This window comes from Pelophylax lessonae (genome assembly GCF_965119305.1).
Source record: "Pelophylax lessonae genome assembly, chromosome: 9".
In the NCBI taxonomy this organism is placed as follows: Eukaryota; Metazoa; Chordata; class Amphibia; order Anura; family Ranidae; genus Pelophylax; species Pelophylax lessonae.
The window spans coordinates 123520786-123540741 of record NC_138776.1 but is presented as its reverse complement, the minus strand read 5'-3'; the positions used below and the strand labels follow the sequence as shown (position 1 = coordinate 123540741).

General features: G+C 41.5%; 1 protein-coding gene across 1 annotated transcript in view; it reads left to right on the top strand.

Annotated features, from left to right (window-relative positions):
• Positions 1-19395, top strand: part of IPMK (inositol polyphosphate multikinase) — a 326827-nt gene extending 307432 nt beyond the window's left edge. The window contains exon 7 of the mRNA XM_082269139.1: positions 19380-19395. The gene's annotated coding sequence lies outside the window, so the exon portion shown is untranslated. The remainder of the gene's footprint in view (positions 1-19379) is intronic.
• The last annotated feature ends 561 nt before the right edge of the window (positions 19396-19956 follow it).

The following is a 19956-nucleotide window of genomic DNA, read 5'->3' as shown; positions in this document are numbered from 1 at the left end:
CTTCGGTGTTAATGAAATTAACAACAGGTGCCCTAGATGGGCAACAATGAGACAACCTCTAAAACAGGAATGGTTTTACAGGTGGAGGCCACTGACATTTTTTCCCGTGCTCATCTTTGCTGATGGTTTTTCACTAGGTTTGCATTTGGCTAGGGTCAGTGTCACTACTGGTAGCATGAGGCAATACCTGGACCCTATAGAGGTTGCACAGGCATTCCAACTCTTCCAGGATGGCACATCAATATGTGCTATTGCCAGAAGGTTTGCTGTGTCTCCCATCACAGTCTCAAGAGCATGGAGGAGATTTTGGGAGACAGGCAGTTACTCTAGGAAAGCTGGACAAGGCCATAGAAGGTCCTTAACTCATCAGCAGGACCGGTATCTGCTCCTTTGAGCAAGGAATAACAAGATGAAAACTGCCAGAGCCCTACAAAGTTACCTTCAGCAGGCCACTGGTGTGAATATCTCTGACCAAACAATCAGAAACAGACTTCATGAGGGTGGCCTGAGAGCCCGACGTCCTGTAGTGGGCCCTGTGCTCACTGCCCGACACAGTGGAGCTTGATTGACATTTGCCCATGAACATCAGAATTTACAGGTCCGCTACTCATTACCCTGTCCATATAAGTATAGATATCCAGCGTGATTTTTTTCCCCTTTAAGATCTGGTATGTTTTCAAAGTGTTCCTTAAATTTTTTGAGCAGTGTAGTACATGATGTTTCTTGTCTACATGACTACATGAATATATCTGAAATAGTTTTCATTACAACCTGACAGCTCCTGTATATTGTCCTTCTAATATCGTGAGGTCTCGTGTTATACTTAATTTTGTAACTTATATTTTTAAAAACTAACAAAAATAACTAAAATCTAAAGCAGAATTTTGGAAGTTTTCTTAATTAATAAAATGACCCCAGCTGGTAAAGGATTTAATGCTCTTTTTGACTAGGGATCAGTGGCAGCCCGTCTATTGGGGCCGCAGGGGTGCCGCCCCCCATCCATGCATCCGGCCCCCTAATCTACATGCAGGGAGCCGGATGCATGGATTCCAAAAGGGTATTTTTTTTTTTTGAAGCACCTGATTAGAGCCAGAGGCTCTAATAGGCTTCAAAAAGGGTGGGATAGGGGCACAGAGCACTACGCCCTGAGCCCACCCTGTTGTATGACAATAGTGAATGAATATTCGCTATTATCATACTGATTCTCCTCCCAGCCAATCAGGAATCAGGTCGTGAGACCCTTTCCTGATTGGCTGAAAAGAGGAGCGATTTTTCCGGCCATAGGCCAGGAAGAAGGAGGACATGCACGGACGGAGGGGGTAACAATGCTGGTTGTCGGGCCGGCCGGCCGGCCATCCGTCCCGCTGCAGGGGTGGTGCATTTGCCTGCTGGCCGGCTGGACGTCCCGCTGGTGGGGGGGTGGTGGATTTGCCGCCCCCCAAATTATCATGCACAAGCTTTCAGTGCTAGGGATTGATATAATAATTATCTAATCCAGGGTCCTGTTGCAGCTGTCAGTCCAGTCCCCTCCTCTGCTCTCAAGTACCTGAATGTGGGCAGGCTCTTCTATGGTATCAACTACACTGCAGGGCCAGCAATGGCTACTGCCATGTTTGGTCACATTGAACATGATTTTGTTGGTGAAAATGGAGGGGGGAGGGGCAACAAGACAAGCAGAGATAGGCAAGAAGAACAGCTTTAGGGGACTGGTTTTCAAAACTAGAACTAGTCAGAAAAAGATTTTGGGACCATGGCAGAAGGTAAGTAGTACTCTGTTTAGGGTAAACTTCTTTAGATGGAGGCAGGGGATTGCTTTGTGGAAACTTGAGAATATTTACAGACTGTCATTGAAAGTTAATTCCTTTTACCCTTCATCTGAGTTAATATGATCCACTGCATTTAGATCCAGGTGCCTTTTGGATGGTACTACATCCTCTTGTTCTGTAATTTCGGTGTAGTCACCCCAAAATGTACACGTGTTCTGTATCCTATGGTAAATTAATGCAGGATATATGTGCAAGCTAAGGCAGCTTGTAAAGATAGGAATATGGTAGCTGCCATTGATGATTTGTTTTCAAAGAAAATTTGTTCTTTTAAAACAATACAGAAAAGAAAAAATACAGAAAAATTAGCACACTGAACATTACTTACTATTGGTATAATGTGTCCCTTGTGCTGATTCTTTGTATTTCAGAAGAAATCTTAATCTGTTTAAGCATTCCCCCCCGCCCCACCACCCAAGGTCTGTAAAGGGTTCTCATCAAGAGAGCTCAGCTATGCCTATCCTATTCTGCCAGATCCACTACTTATAGAAGCCTGGATCAATTTTACCTATAAAAGTTAGTATGCAGTTATATTATGTATATATTTACATATTTATAGTCCAACATGCTCCAGCCCTGCCCCCTGCACTCCCAACCCCCTTCCCGTGACAGTGGATAAGGGATCCCCTCCCCGCACCTGCTGTTACATTTTGAAAAAAACAGCATGGCTATGTAGGCTCTGTCCACACTGCCATGTCATTCATTCATTCATTTAAAGGATACTTTGGAGGATCCAGTATAAAAAATAATAAATGCACATTTTTTAAACTGCAAAAAATGTGCATTTATTTATTTATTTTTTTTGTAAAAGGTCAACTTAGTCTTTAATAATCCATGAATACAGAGCAAGTTTGAGGTCTCAAGCCCAGGCTAGTAAAAATAATCCTGTGTTTACATTCAGTCTGCATAACAAAAGCGAGCATCAGGAAAGTGCCTGCTCTACATTTTAATCAAGGCTCCATTCACACTTGTACGACTCCAAAGTGCCGACTTTGGAGTGCAACTTTGATGCAACTTTGAATGGGTGCAACTTGGATATGACTTTGGTTTTGACCAGTGATAATGGACAACCGTTGCACACAAGTTGTATTGTATTACATTCAAGTACAACTTTAATGCAATTTCTGAAGGTTAACAGAGAACATCTGGGGAGTGGCTAGGTTTAGCATGTGAGAGGACGCTGACTCTCGTGCTCCCGCCAAAGATCAGCTAAATATCACTATGAGAGGCATCTCAGGGGGTTTTCTTTACATATTATTACCCCCAACATTGCTCCCATCATTGCCGGACCATCAGCGGGACCATTGGCAGGAACTTGCCTGCAACACTACCAGGTAACCAGAGCAACGGTAGAGAGGCTAAGGATGCTGAAACAGGGAAGGAACCGGGACTGCAAGATGGCGCCGACTCACTCCCATCCCATATGCTGGCTAAGGAGAGGGGTAGGGAAGCAGCAGCAGTGAGGCTGGAGCTGTTTGCCTGGGGCACGGCCATGAGCACATCTGCTATGCCCCCTGCTGCACCGGAGCTTGAGAAACCCAAGAAGCCTGAGAGATCAGAGTTACCTGGGACAGCAGCTTCATGTGAGGTAACAGAGGGAGACAGGCCAGCAGAGTGGCCAGAGGCTGATGGAAAGGAAAAAGGAAAGGTGCTCAGCCTTAGGTGCTACTGCTCAATTTTCTTTACCTGCTCCAATGGGGGTACCATCCCTCAAAGATTTATTTATGGCTGTGCAGAACTGAAATTCTTTATCCTCCCTGTCTACCTAGTTTCATCAACTTAGGGAGAATGTCACTATAATGCGTCAAGATATGCAGAAAGTGCGAGAGCGCACATCTGCTCTAGAGAATCGGATTGCCGTTATAGAGGAAGCGATGGGCCCTATGCAGCTTGATCTTAAAACAGTGGGTTTACAATCTAGTCATCATGCTAATCGCATAGATGACCTGGAAAACAGACTAAGAAGGAACAATATACGCATTCTTGGTCTCCCTGAAGGCATGGAAGGGAGGAACCCTACTATGTTTATCGAACACTGGCTGTTGGATGTCTTTGATAAGCAAAATTTTCACCGTTTTTTGCGGTGGAATGGGCACACCGGATTCCTGCCAGCCCTCCATCTCCGGGCAACCTTTCATGCCCGTTGATCTTAAAAATGCTACACTACAGAGATAGTTACCCAGCGGCCAAACGTTTAGGCCGCAACACTTTGCCAACTGCCGCACCCACGGGGTGGTATATTTACTCCTCTGTGGGTGCGGTTGTTTTTATGTTGGCAAAACAAAACTCGAGTTTACAAAGCGAGCATTTTAGACACATTAAAAGTATACAGACACGCAATCCAGACCTCCCATTAGGGCGCCACGCTGCTCTGGTCCACCCTGAAAAATTCCCAAAAATTAAATTTCTAATACTTGATAGAATCCATCCTAACCCCAGAGGAGGGGACTGGAACAAGACCCTCCTCCAAATGTAGTTACGTTGGATCTATCGTTTAAAGGCCACTGAGCCACCTGGACTGAATGACCTTATATCATTCAGACCGTTTCTTGAAGGCTTCACATCTGGAGGCATGGAAAGATAATATAATACCATGCCCCTCACACTGTTGAAAATCTGCACCTCGAAGGGGTTCTTTGAGGATGCCCTGCGGGCAGATGAACGTTATGACAAACGTCCTCTTTTCCTTTTTCCCTCCCTCCCCCTTTCCCTTCCCTTTGTTCCCTCCCTTCCTTCCCCCCCCCTCCCTTTTTCTTGTGACACAATGTCGTTATTTATGTCATGTATATTCTTCGAACAACACTAATTGTTGTATTTATGTGCCATGTCAAAATTATTTGTATCTGTGCTGTATAATTTTTATTTTTTGCTTTCAAATTCTAGCACTACTGTACACAAATGGTTCAGCATATGTCCAAGCTGCCCCATCAGGAGCTAAGTCCGGTTCTCATGTCTTTTTGTATTAGAGAAATAAAAGTGTTCCAATTTATTAATAGAGATCTTGGAACATTCTATATGCACTGGGAACTATGAAGGATCTGTTTTTGCTTTAAACACTCTAATTCCCCGGTTCCTAATTTACAGTGAAGCTCCAAATTCTTTCCAATTGTGTCCAGTTTTTTCAATGCTTAAGACAATTACTGTCTTTGCAAGTGCATATTTGTAGGATCAGCCCGGCACGGAAAGGCGGACGCCACCTTGTGGCGCCCGCAGATATAGGCATCCGCTTTTCCATCCCGACCTCTCTCAGAGGTCGGCAGTGGCTGTCTAGTATACTTGTTTGTATACTAGACAGCCACTTAGACGCTTCTGTGTCGGTGGGACGCATCGGCCGCTCACGCTTCCGCCGGATATCCGGGTCGGGGGCGTGTCCGGCTCTTACGTCCCAGGGAACCTCTGACGGCTATCAGCTGAATGCGGGTAATCCAGCTGATTTACCTTTCAGCTGATTGCCACGCTTTTTAAGCCCTGTGTGTCTGGCGTCAGAGCTGCTTGCTCTTTTGCCGGACACACAGGTCTTACGAGGATTCCTACCCTCTGTGAACAACTCACTGCTGTCTTTAAGGTAAGAAAAGGACCATGTTTTCCAGTTACTGTAACTTAAAGACTGCTGATCTATTTGATCAGCGTTATGACTTTTAACCTGTGCACGGTGCCTAATGGAACTCTTTAGCCTCTACCAATTTTAAAAGGGATTTGTATGTTTGGCCATGGTCATAGTGCCCAGCATGATATATCTATATGGATATTCTATCTTCAGTTGCTCATTTATTTTATATTTGATTTAGTATGAGTTATTACCTCTACTCTCTATATTATATAAGAGATATGGTGGGCTGAAGACCATTTCCTTTTTTGGGCACCCTGCACATGCTTGGTCTTTTTTGATTGGACCCTGCAATAATTATGCGATTCTTGCCCAGCAGATTTGCTGTCATATGAGGCTCCAGCTGCCCCTACCCAGTCTCTTATCAAGACTGGTCAGCACAAAAATCCTGAACACCCTAAGAACTAAGATTCTGGCTTAGACCTAGAACATCGTGAATACGGCACTCCTGATGGATAACAGTGATATGCTGCCCATTTGTTTTTAATCGTTAGGCAGGCTACCTATGCTCATCATCACAGTGAACCATGTAAGTTGTTATCTAAACTCTTTGTTCAATGTATTGCAACTATATATATAATGTTGGAATTAATATGTTATGCATTGATTACGCACAGACCACCCTCCAAGGACACCCCTGAGGAAGGAGCCCAAGAGACTCCGAAACGCGTCGGGTTACAGCCCGGGGGTTATGTGGTTTTGAGTCCGACTGTCTGATGTGTAATATGCCTTAGCTTGCCTTCTTGTTTTTATTTCCTTTGTATCAACTAATAAAGTATTTAACTTTTATACATAAATTGGTTTGTTATTTATACAATTTAATTGGTGCCTAAAAAGTCCCACCCCTAGGGGAATTTCCTTCTTGGTTTGGTAGTCACTACAGAGATAGAGATAAAATGCTCTCTTTAGCCCATACTAAGGGCAATATCGAAGCTAAAGGCTCCAAAGTCTCTTTTTTTTGTTGAGGTCCAAGACCAGTGAGCTCAATTAGCAGATGCTAATAGGCGCCTCCACAGCCTTCACTTTCGCTATGCTATACTTATACTTATACTGCTAAGATCCAGGTTATTGCTAGGGGAGAAAACGTTTTTTTTAAATTCCAAAGCGGCCGTTAACTGGCTTGATAGAAATGAGCAACATCTGCTTCCTTCTTCTCATAGCAGCAAAACTTCATGATGTGATAAGGGTGTTGGAGCATTTCTTTTGCTTTTTTCTTCTTGGCTTCCCCCCGATTTTTCTTTTTCTCCACTGTGACTGTGTAGTTTGTCAGAGTTGCTTTTCTTTTCTGGAACCAGCAGAGTTCAAATGGAGTTCAAGTCTAGAACCTGCAATATATACAATCAAAGAACCCTCTCATTATGGGTCTTTATACCCAATCGCAAGCCTGGATTACATTTTTTTTCTTTCCCCTTTACATGTTTCTGCGAGAATTTGTCTGGAATCCACGGTTTTAGGATGTGTGATTTTTTCCTTTTTTTTTTTTTATGGTTATGATTATTTACATATTGCTCTATTATATGATTTTCTTACAGTGTGCTATGTCTTGTTTTTGGGACTATCCGTACAGACAAATGTCTAAGCTTCCTCTCCAAATATTCAATGATTTATTGAGCTTACCACTATATTATTAGTACTTCATCATATACTGTATATAAAAGCTAATGATGACTACTGAAATTGCAATATTGTCTTGGAATATTAGAGGAATTAAGGATCCTAATTAACAACAAGCCATGTTTAAAACTTTGTCTCAAAATGCTCCAAAATGCTTGCAGGAAATGCATCTAACTGATACAGTTAACCTACTGCAGAATACATTGTACCCTACTCAGTATAATGCAGTATATTCTGCTTATGCTAGAGATACTAGTATATTAATATCTTCTAAACTTCAGTTTTCCTGCAGACAAACCTTAATGGACCTGCAGGGTAGGTTCATTTTATTGGTATGTACGCTGTTTTCTAGGGGTTTATCAGACCCATTTTAGTTACTTTGGATAAAATTAACCCTAAGATTAAGTCTAATTGGCGAGTTTCTGCCTTCTGGATGAAGGTACTGTCACAGGGAGAATCAACAAGTTAGGCCTTAACATAGTTTTTTTTCATATTAACAATAAGTCTGCTTCACCCCAGGTGGTATGGGACATTACGAAAGCCTTTTTGAGGGGTGGTTTGTTGAAAGCTATCAGTGCTTATAAAAAATCTAACCAAGAATGGGAGCCGCTGTTATCAGCTGAGGTGCGGCAAACAGAAGCTCATTATATTCAGGATCCCACCTCCTCTAACCTTTCCACTTGGAAGGAAGTACAATTGTTGTATAGACGCATGACATTGGATAAGGCTGATCGTTCTTGCTTTCTTTCCAGATGTTACGGTCTAACTTTATTTCTTCTATTCGTAATTTAGCGGGTATTGTCTCCCATGATGTAATTAAATACTGAGCTCCTTTGTAGTATTTTATAGTAATCTCTATCAGTGTAAAGCTGACTACCTAATGTCATGCCTTAGGGAATTCTTAGACCATTTTAAACTGTCTTCTCTTTCTGATATAGCCAGAGGGGAGCTTAATGCCCCTCTGACGTTAGAGGAACTTACCAGAAGTGTACAAACAATATGGAGATGTCTTGCTGCCAGAACTGTTGAAGGTTCTCAACCAGGCTCTGGAATATTTTAAACTTCCAGACTCTATGAATGATGCCTGTATTATTGTGTTACCAAAAAGGAGCAAAGATCTGATGGCTCTGGAATCTTACCGCCCGATATCACTTTTGAATTCGGACGTTAAGATTTTGGATAGGGTTCTTGCATTGAGACTAAGCAGGGTTATACAGGGCTTGATCCATCCAGATCAGTCCAGCTTTATCCATGCTAGGTCCACACCAATCAATTTGAGGAGACTCTTTTTAAACATGCAGCTGCCATCAGACAATCCTGGAAAGAGAGCAATTTTGTCACTTGACGCTGTGAAAGCTATACGTTGCTATCATACGTTGGGTCAAGCTATTATATTCTACCCCAAGGGCCTGCATGTAAATGAATGGTCTGGTGTCAGAATTTTTCTCATTGTCAAGGGGTACTCGGCAGGAATGCCCCTTGTCCCCACTGTTATTTGCGTTGACCATTGAACCTTCAGCTGAAGCTGTTTGACAGTCTAATACTATCTATGGGTTTATTAGAGGAGCAAAGAACGAAAAAATCTCCCTATATGCGGGATGACGCCCTGTTGTTTCTTGGAGATACAGTTACATCCTTAATTTCCCTTATGACACTTGTACAAACAATTGGTGCATTTTTGGGCCTTGTTATTAATTGGGATAAATTCGTTTTATTTCCCTTACATGACCCCAACGTGTCCGTACCCAGAGAGGCTCAGCAAATTAAAATCGTGTCATCTTTCATATATTTGGGAAAATGGATACATCCTAGGGTAGAAGATTACCTACAATATAATTTGGCCCCCATTCTTGTTAAATTTAAATTTAAAAGCCTTGCTTGGACTAAGCTGCCTTTATTGGTGGTGAGCCGAGCAAATCTTATAAAAATGATCTGGGCCCCTCAATTATTATACGTTTTCCATAAATTACCTATATGGATACCCCTCAAATGGTTTGAAAAATTCAATCATTATTTCACAGGTTATTATTGAAAGGAAAAAGCCCCAAGACAAAACTCTTCAGAGTGCGAAGGACAGACGGGGACTCACGGTGCTTCACCCGAGAATATATTTTATAGCTTCCCAACTGCAATACTTTGCTGGTTGGGGAGTGATGAATTAGGAAGACCCTATACAGGCCCTGCTTTTGAGTCACTGTTCTTGTTATAATCTTCTGGCTCAGTTAGAACCAGGAACTTTTGCCTATTACCATTAGAGCCCTACACTGGTACTTATGAACAAAGTCTGGCAGGAAATTAGAAATACAATGAAATATAAAAGGGCATCAGAATATTCACCACTCTGGGGGAATAGGCATTATGAAGAACTTTGTAAACTGGAGGGATTTGAACCAGCGTTCTCAAGGGCTTCAATATATCATGCAGCTGTATTCTCAAAATGCCATGTGGTCCTTCCAGGATTTACAAGAGTCTTATCAATTGCCTTGTCATGATTCTTTAAAATAGTTACAACTACGGCAGATGGTACAGACTCAGTCTAAATGTGTCGGGATAGTTACAAGTCCCATGTAACTGTTGACCTCACTGGCGGTGACTCAAAATAAAAAAGGTCTTATTTCATCTTTATATAGCCAACTAATGAAGAGTTATCAAGACATCTCTGTGAATCCGGGTAGAAGAGGATGGGAGACAGACATGGGTGTTATATCAGATGAGGATTGGTACAATATTTTGGAGAGAGTTCCATGCACCATGCCTTTCTCAATTGTTTATTGTATATAGGACTAGGGTTGAGCGAACACGGACTGTATTGTTCGGGATCGTACCAGACCTTTGGGTTTTCGGTACCCGGACACGGACCCGAACATTTTACTGTATATTCAGGATATAGTCCGTTGTTCGGTTATTTTGGCGCGGTTTTAATGGCACGGTATCAACAGCTGCAGGGCAGCCAAACAACAAGCATTTAGCTAGTGTGCCCTTAGAAGCCATCACAGCTATGCCTACTAATGGCATGGCTGTGATTGAACAGTGCTGCATGTGACCCAGCCTCTACATAAGCTGGAGTCACATAGGTCCACACGTCACTCTGTAGGGACAGGTTCCTGCTGCTGCTGCTGATTTGAGGGAGAGATAGGAGATTATTGTAGGGACAGGCTGGAGAGATTGCTTTCTGGGAAAGAATAGGACACAGGACAGAAGAATCTTCTTTAATCAGACAGCGATCTACATCGATTTTTTTGTGTGGGGGTGCAGTGCACAATCTTTTTGCCCTGACCTGAGCCCAGTGAGGAGGAGGGAGAAAAAAAAACTTTTATCAGTCTGTTGGCGGCGTGCGGCGTGCGGCGTGCGGCGTGCAGCGTGCAGCGTGCAGCGGACATTTAATGCAAGCTCAGTGCATATGTGTCTGCTCGATCTGGATTTAAAAAAAAAAAAGTTTTTTCCTTCATATTTTACTGTGCCATACAGTGTTTATACACAGTGCTGTGCTAATCTGCTATTCAAAAATCACCAATTTAAAGGGAAATTTTTTTTTCAGTTTTTCCTTTATATGTTACTGTGAGATAAAGCCTTTAGACACTGCTGTGTTCTAATCTGCTATCAAAAATCACCAATTTAAGTGAAAAATAATTATTTAGAGCCATTTTAGTGCTCAAAAGTTCGGGTCACCATTGACTTCAATGGGGTTAGGGATCGGGGTCAAGTTCGGGTTAAGCCAGGGTCACGAACCTGGACTTTTTTTTCAAGTTCGGTCAGACCCGCCAAACCCAGACATCCAGGTGTTCACTCAACTATATATAGGACATATAGGACCCCAGTAAAGTTATTCAAGTGGGGCAGGAGGGATACCCCGGAATGCCCACGGTGCCAGCAATCTCCGGCTGACCTACTTCACATGTTATGGAAGTGTCCCAAACTGGTCAGATATTGGCAAGAGGTGGTGACCACAATATTAATAATGGAGCTTACTGTATTCATATTGATCTGGATCCTAGGATCTGCTTATTGGGTTATTTTGATGAAGAGCTATTCCCAATGGAGACTTTAACACCAATAAGCAGACTACTATTTATTGACCATAGATTAGTTGCTATAAAATGGCTATCCCCTAGTACACCCTCATTAGAAGAGCAAAGATTCCAGGTAAATGACACTCTTCTGTTGGAACAACAGGTCTATCGTATTAGGGGTTCACTGAAAAAATTTCACAGATTGTGGAAACCATGGATATTAGCCCCAGGCCTGGCTCCATCTCTTTTGGCCTTTTCTAGACCATCATAACATGGCTGTTCCGGTAGTAGAATAGAGATCACCTTCTGTGCATGACAATGCAAATTATATTTATGGGTTGATATAGGTTGCTGTGGAATTTTCTGGTGTTGATAGACTTCCTGCAGTTTTCTATTGCATACTGACAGACTGGAGTTTGCATGACATACATACTGTATGTTTTTTTTCTTCTTCTCTTTTTTGGGTATGTAGTCTGTATTTCCTTATGTGTTCATTGTATAAACTGCAAAAACTCTAATAATAAGGTATTTATTTATTTATTTATTTGGTATTTATTAAAAAAAAAAAAATGAAGTCTATTGCCTTCAAGTTGCATGAAAGTCGGACCAAAGTAGTACATAAACTACTTTGAAGTTGCTGCGAATTTAATTTGCGCATATATAAATGGTTATCATTGGAAAACATGGGAACAACTTATCATGCAACTTTGATTTCCAAAGTTTCATGACAAGTCATACAAGTGTGAATGGAGCCTCAGTTTATAATGAGTTCGATTTTTTGCCCTTAGTGGCCAATAATAGTTATTACTTTAATGTATACTAAATAAAGAGAAATTTTGACAATAACTCCAATTTTGTGCTCATTTTCTTTTCTCAAGTTTTGAGAATCATGAATCAATCTTTACTGCAAAGGTCATAAATGGTGATTTCTGTGCTGCATTGCACTAATTCAATCTCTGGAGAATAACAAGTTGCTAGAAGCAGACTTGTAAGAGTTCAGCTAAGGCCTTTCCATTCAACATAACATGTAATTCCAGATGACAAATTGTTCAAAGCAAAATGCACATCTAGAGGGATCTCTAAAACCTTCTTAGTCTGCAGTTACAGTACAGAATACAGACAAGATACGTATAAGCAGAGCAATGTTTACACTGACTTGTGCCTGACACTTCCCTAATTTTCGTAATGGGAAACAAAAAATAAATTCAACAGAGGTTTTTACCTTTACCTATTCTAATCAAAACTAAAAACAAATGTTTGGGCTTTTGAATATTCTTAACCACTTCCCGTTGCGTGTACACATCCATGCAGCCTTACAGAAGCAAGTCTTCTTCCTGAAGCCAAATATATGTATTTGTGCTAAGAGTACTCTCAGTACCGGGACTGGGCTCTCACTGGGAGCCTCCAGGTCCCATTCTAATGACTGGGAACTGGGAAGCCTAGTTCCCGATCACTTGATCCCTGTGATAGCCTCTAATTGACTATCAGACTGATCAGTTACTTTTCTCTGCCTTTTGGCTAAGATCAATGGATTCAAATTCCCCCTTGATAACGTCTATGGACGAAAAGCTTCGGGAGGTGCCGTTTCCACGTCTCCCATCACACCCGAATACCAGAAGTGCCTGCCCTGCTCCTTGGTGTCATCTATCATGCTACAGGCTCTTAATGTTCACCTATGGGTGAGTGCATTTCTATTATAATAAATTGAGTTTCAAGCAGTATTATGCTATGGGCTTGTTTCGTTTTGTATCCTATGTTGTATACACTTGGTGAAAGCCGACCCAGCCCATTCCAGTTGATTTGGAGAATTACCTTGGTGGTCCTTTTCCTTGTGGCGGATTACATCTGAAGTCTACCAGAGCTGTCTTGCTGGACATAGGTGGTAGTAGTCCTTTAACTACTCACTGCTTAATTCCTTCCATCCTCTGGTAAGAGGCTTCATGTGGTGGAGGGTTTCACGGAGTGTTTTGTGTCATCCTAACGCACACCAGGGTGGATATCTTCACATTGCATCACCTCTATGAACTGAAATTGTTCTTTTGAACATTGAGTGGACTTTATATCTCTCTTTCATTCATTGCTGATGCTATCAAGTGTCCATTGTGCTGTTTTTCATTATTTAGAGGATTGGGAGGTCCATACATGAGAGAGCACATTATTATAATCTAGCGCGACTCTTGTTGTACATATTGCTTTTACATTCCAGGTGTTTCGAGTTCGCTGCTCTGTAAAGGCGCGGGTTTATTTTCACTACAATGGATTCAAATGCCAGAAGGTTTCAACAGCAATCCCCGAACAGGCGTCCAATCACGGAGTTATATAGAAAAGATATAGTGCCCCATAGTGTAAAACCATAACGTTTATTTAGGCAAAAAAAGAAAGCAACTTACAAAGATCAAGAAGTATAGAGCGTAAGATTGAATAAGCCCCGGCCGGTCGGCTCTTCTGCCCATCCTCAGAATCGTAGTGGTGTGCTGACGTTTGCTCGGGGATTGCTGTTGAGACCTTCTGGCATTTGAATCCATTGCTGACTACATTCTGATGACTGGCTTTGGCTTTTTATCATTCATATCTGGTAAGCAGCTGTGATGTCGGTGGTGGTCTCCCTCTGATTGCTGTTTGGTGTGATCCAGGAGGTTGCTCTTTCTTTGGCTATACTTAGAGATACTCCATATCTGCTTACATTTGCGTGTTTCTGGTAAGCAGATCGGGCTTATGGGTGATGGTCATTGCTCATATTACATTCACTTTGGTCTAAATTTATTGCATGTCTGGTAAGCAGCCTGTATTGTTGGTGGAGGTATTATTTTTTATTATATATTTCTGAGTTGACTGCACTTCAGGTGTAACACATATTGGTTCCATTAGCAATATACAGTATGCAGTATTACGCTATGGGATCTGTTATTCTTTACATGCACCTGGTTCTCGATTGCTGAGTCTTCCTGGACATCTGAGGACTATTCATCCAGAGCCGGTCCTGGTTGGATTCGGAGAATTATGCTCCTGATTTGGGCACTTGATTTTTGTCATTCTGGTAAGAAGTTTGTACATCCAGTGACCTTTTCCAGCAATAGGAGTGACTCATTCACACATGAACTTTACACTGACTTTTTATTATTGCTATTCGTTTTTGTGATTTGGAATACCAATCATCACCTTCAAATGGACTTTTGAAACAAACTTTCTAAACAGCACTTTTTGCTTCCCACTTGTGTGTGGTGTAAGTTTCACAACTGTTTGTTGTGCAACAAACTTAGTTACTTTGTCAATATTTCACATATTTTCTTTATTTGATTTAATATTTAATATTTTAATTATTTGATTTAATATTTGTGATTTAATATTTTTCACTATTTAGCGCAGCTTACTTTTATAATATTTTGTTTCCGTGTTTGTCACACTTTAAGTTGCTGCTCACTAACTTAGGAGTTCAGCTCGGTTATCACCCATTTTTTATCCCTTTAGATGTGTTCCTATTGTATCTCACCAAAAATTACATTTTTGCTGCAGGGGATGCCAGAAATCTGACTTGTATCTTAGACAGACTTCTGGGAAAATTGGTGAGCCAATCACACAAGCAGGAAATTATGTTTCTGGGGTGTGGTCAGTACACATTCTGTGTACAGAACATCTCCAGGTAGCCATATTGCATTGCATTTTTAGAAAATTACAACAGCTGCAGATTGAAAAGGAAAGATAATTTTAATAACATTCAATTACAATATGATTTGTGCCAAAATTGTATACACTATATTGTTTTTTCTTTATTTGCTATTTTTTTCCCTTTAAGGGAATCCTGCCTGTTAAAAAGTCAAAACTGTGTGGTGAAATGTGAGCATTACTAGAAATATAAAATAGCTTGGGCCCCCTGGAATAGAAACCAGAAGCAAATTTTGGACCACCTACAGCCCACCACAGTAAGCTGCACGTATAACCAGACTACATCCAATAATGGTAGTTGCTTAAGAGGTTATGAACCTGTGCCTAGTTACTGCACACGTCACACATATTCCACAGTCCTTGTACCCACACAATACTCCTACTATGCCATAATCAACAGTCTCAGAGACATGCATACTGTAAACCTCAGGAAAAAACATTTTTTTAAACATTTTAACTTTTCCATCTCCTGTGCTTTTCTGAGGCTACTTAAAACCAGCAACTGCTGAAACAATGAGCACTTTGTTCAGGACTATGTAACGTGCAACATAGTATAGGGTTGAAAAGTAAGAGTAACGAACAACATGATGTATAGAGTGCAGCAGTCTGGACAAGGGAAGGGTAGAGAGAGGGGGAAAGAGAGAAGGAGGGAGCAAGAGAGGGGTGTTGGGGATGGGGAGAGGGAGGTAGGGGGAAAGAGAGAAGGAGGGAGGGGGGAGACGGAGAGAGTAAGAGAGAGAGAGAGAGAAAGGAAGGAAGAGAAATGGGAAAAGAGGAGAGGGAATGGGGGAAAGAGAGGGTAGCAGAGAGAGAGGGAAAGAGATGGCAAAAGAGAGAGTCTGAGATGTTATTCCTAGATAGCATGGATAATTTGCTACAAATTTGTGTCAGTGTTGAATTGTAAGTCTGTTAACTTGCTGCACATTTTCACTGGCAAGTTGTACTCTTGCAGAGCACTTGAAGCACAAGTTCTAGCTGACACTTTTCCACTTTGTATCAAATTTGCATGACAAGTCTCTAGCAAGAGCAAAGTTTCAGTGGTGAGTCTACAGCAAGAACTCTGCAAGTCACAGTGACCAGTGCCATCTTAAGAGCATTAAAGGGCCCCGGGCAATGCAGTGCCCTGCCTACACAATCACCCACGAGAATAAAAATGCAAATTATCGATAAGGCAATATTTATTGGTACAGCAGTGCAAGGCTAATGACAGCTTTCTAGTTCAGCGGCTGGGTCCGGTGAACACACACACACATGGACGGGAGTCAGACTCGACTGTCCTGTGTATGCCTGTTCCCGTGGAGGCACACAGGTATTCGTGCAGTTGTGGGCTCCACCTCCACGGCCCAAGTGGCCTGACAGCAGCGCAGGGCTGACAGGCGCTTGCCACCTGCTAAGTTCAGTGGCGGGATGCACACGGGAATCGGGACTAATGCTTGGCTGGGGCTGGATCGCTGGGCAGGTGGGGCCCCCTGGGCAACTGCCCAACGTGCCCATTCGGTAAGATGGCCCTGATAGTGACCCTTGGAATGGGATGACTATAGCACAACATAACTGAACCAGAACTTGCAGCAGACTTGCAGAATGTTTGCAAAGAAAGGTGATCTGAAGTCATGCAATGCGGACTTGCTGCAATTGTGCAACAAACTTGTGAAGCCTGGCAAGTCTAGCAATAGCTTAATAAGTCCTTTTCAAAGTTGCAGCTCAATTACTTACTATCTGGGTTCCTCATCCATGAACAGTACCACAAAATCTGGAAAATCCTGCAGAGTTTTGCTGGCCAGGATGCAGACAGCAGAGGATGCAAGCAATCAGTTGTGGAGTGAATGAAGGGCAGAGATTTGTGTAGCTTGCACACCTACTGTATGTCCTCCTGGAAGCCCAAGCTGGAAACAAGTGGTCCTGGCACTAGCCATTCAATTCTTTAAGCCAATCTAAGCCAATGTCTTTTTGTACAGCTTTTTCTTAAAATAATTTCTGAAATAGTTAACTCTTTAAAAATAGCGACTACATGGGTGTGATGGCAATGGAAGCTGGGATCATTCAATTTTAATTCACAAAGACCATGAAGTTCATTAATTGCACTTTGCATTTAAGCTGTAGAAAAGTGACTAAAGAAATAGATTAGGAAGAAGATCAATATGTTTAAAGGGGTTACAGCAAAACAGTGATTAGTTGTTATGAGTTCCTGGTCTCTGTACACAAGGGCTTATTTAATAAACTTACAACAACTTTCAATATAACATTAATAAATAATCCCATATGTGTGACCACCAATTTTTATTCCCTTTCAAATGTTTTTGACATACTTACTATTGTAGGAAACCTGTCACTAGGCCTTTCTGCACCCTGTATATATCATTCCAGCGTTCCAGGGAGTTCTTTGAAATGTTAGCTTCATTATGTTTTGCAGAGCAACAACAACATGAGTTGAATGATACACATTGTTGGTTAAATAATATACAATATAAAAATATCTTACAATCAAAGTTTCTAAAATCTCATTGAAAGAAGAGATAGTAAAGGGCAAGGACAGCTTCACAGTATGCTTTCATTTGATTATGATTTCTTAGTGTTTACAATCAATGCTCCATACATCTGCACTCCAAAATATATTTTATGTGAGCCCACGCAGATTTGCATTATTGTAAAATTCAATTGAAACATTGAAGATTATACAATTACATTGTAAGATTGGAGGCCACTTTACAGCTGAATTTCCCTATGTAATACAGGAATTATATACAGTAAAAGCAGCTTTAGGGCTCTTTAACACGAAGTGGACCGCATTGCGATCCGCTCCGGCACTTTTTTTTCACTGAGCGGATGACATTTGTGTCATCCGCTCCGTATGTCCGCATATCATCCCATCCGCTTGCGGATGATATACGGACATAATATATGTCTATGGGCATTGCGGATGTCAGTGGATGACACCGCTGACATACGATTTTGCATCCCTTCCGTTTTTTACACAGAACAAAAAAAGGGTTCTGTTCCATTCCAAAAAACGGAACAGAATGGAAAGGATGAAAATCGGATGTCAGCGGATGGTCATCCGCTGACATCCGCAATGCCATTGACATACATTATGTCCGTTTATCATCCGCAAAAAAATAGGATGATTTGCGGACATGCGGAACGCCCGTGTGAAAGGGCCCTTAAACAGAAAAAGTGATAAGCCAATTGGTTTTACCACTTGACCTCCCAAATGTTTTACCCCCTTCATGACCAGAGCATTTTATTTGCTACTTAGCACTGTGCTACTTTAAGTTCTCTATCTACCGCACTGTGTGATTTTGAGGCTGCCCCCATATTAGGGTCGGTGTAAGCTACCATATCGTGTAATATCATAATCAGGTGTGAGTGGGATATACCTCCTGTGAGGCTAGTATGAGGGCTTACATCAACAAACCTTTCAACTTATATCCAGTCTGATAGGTCCTTGCACTTGCATGTATCTGTGATTCTAATGAAGACTATACAATCCTAATGTAGCATAAATGGCCAGCTTAAAGTGATACTAAAGGCAATTTGTTTTTGAATAGCAAATATTTCAGATATCAAGCAATTGAGCTGCAAGCTGTTGCTAGACTTGCCAATCCATGGATTGTGCTGTATATACAAATCCATTAATTGCGCCCTCTATAGCGATCCATGCGCTGTACTGTATACAGAGATCCATACATTGTACTGTATACAGAGCAATCCCTTTCATGTGAAAGAGGAAAAGGTGGATACTTTTGCCACCAGCTATTCCAGGCTAACCTCACCTCACACTACAGAGGTCTCAGGACACATGATATCTTTCTGGTCTGGGCGTGACTTATATTCTTGACAGTAAAGCAGAGAGATGAGTGAAGGGTTCCCCCAGTACTGGTTCCTCCATTTTGCTGTATTGGGGTTGGTCTATAAATGGCTAGATTTGCCTCCTACATTGTGTGCAATGTCTACCAGTTCCCTCTTACACTCTGTTAACTCCTTCTGTAGCTTTTTTCCAGGCTGGCTATTCTCTGTAATCTCCATGTTTTTGCATATGCTGGCCCTCAATCTTAAAACAAAGTGATTCCCATCATGGGATGCCCTGTGTATTTGTGTATATGTTGTGACAAACAGCCCCTGACAGTTATTAATGGAGTGTGTCTGCCATTTAGACTTTTGAGGTTCTTAAGGTAAATGGGTGTCAATGAGGGGTCTGTAGGCTGCAAGGGGTTAAGCATTGGCCACACCTTGCTCCCCCCCCTGGGGTATATTTGGTCTTCTCTGAGTCAATGAGGGTGGGTTCTGAGAAAGGAGACAAGCAGGCTGTGAGGTCTGTTTAGTAGCCACAAGGCTTACATTTGTTTTACTGGACTTTTGTTTTTGAGTCTGTGTTTTCTACGACTGTGTGGGAATCCTTTTGTTTGATTGTACATCTGGTCCAATAAACATGGGCAGGAAGCTTTTATGCGGCTTGGATCACCTCTCTGAGAACTCTCCCCTTGAAGCTGAACCCCACAAGGTGTATGTGTCATCTGTGGATCAGTGTGTCCTTGTCACTCACCCCCCTATTTTCCCTTTCTCTTGTTTTCCTATAGCTAGTCTTGTCCTAGCTGTGCCACTCATTCCCACTCATCCCCTTCGGACCTGAGCAGGGAGAAGGCCACAGGATTGTGGGAGCTGCAGAATGTGTGATTTGGAGCTGCACACTGTTCTCTAAGAAGTCAGAAAAATAGAAAATTTTTGCTCCCAATCACAAGATGCTAAATTCACCTTAGATATCTAAGTGAAGAGTAGAGCACGAACCAACTGAGTTTTGAGACTTCATATTGAATATTATGAGGATCCCATCCCCTCTTACCTTGTTAATGACTAATTACCAGTTACAGCTGAGAGTTAACGTGTCTATAGATTAACATACTTTTTTTTTGGTGCTATGTAATGATTGATTTTGTTCTTAAACAGGCTTGTTCCAGATCCAAGCCCATAGGACAGATAAAGATTATATATTTTTATTTTACCATTTTAGTATTGCTTTTGTAAATATTCTTTTTTATGTTTTGTTAAATGTTGAACTTGATAAAAATAACTGTTTGTAAGATGTAATACAGTGTTAATTTTAATTTATTACATCTATTTTAATAAATACTATCAGTTAGATCAGTTTTGTCTTAATGCACAATTCAGTGATTTGATGAAATTTTTCAAGGAAAAGGTAAAACATAGGCCAAAAAAGCTAAACTAGAAATATTTGAATTGGAGA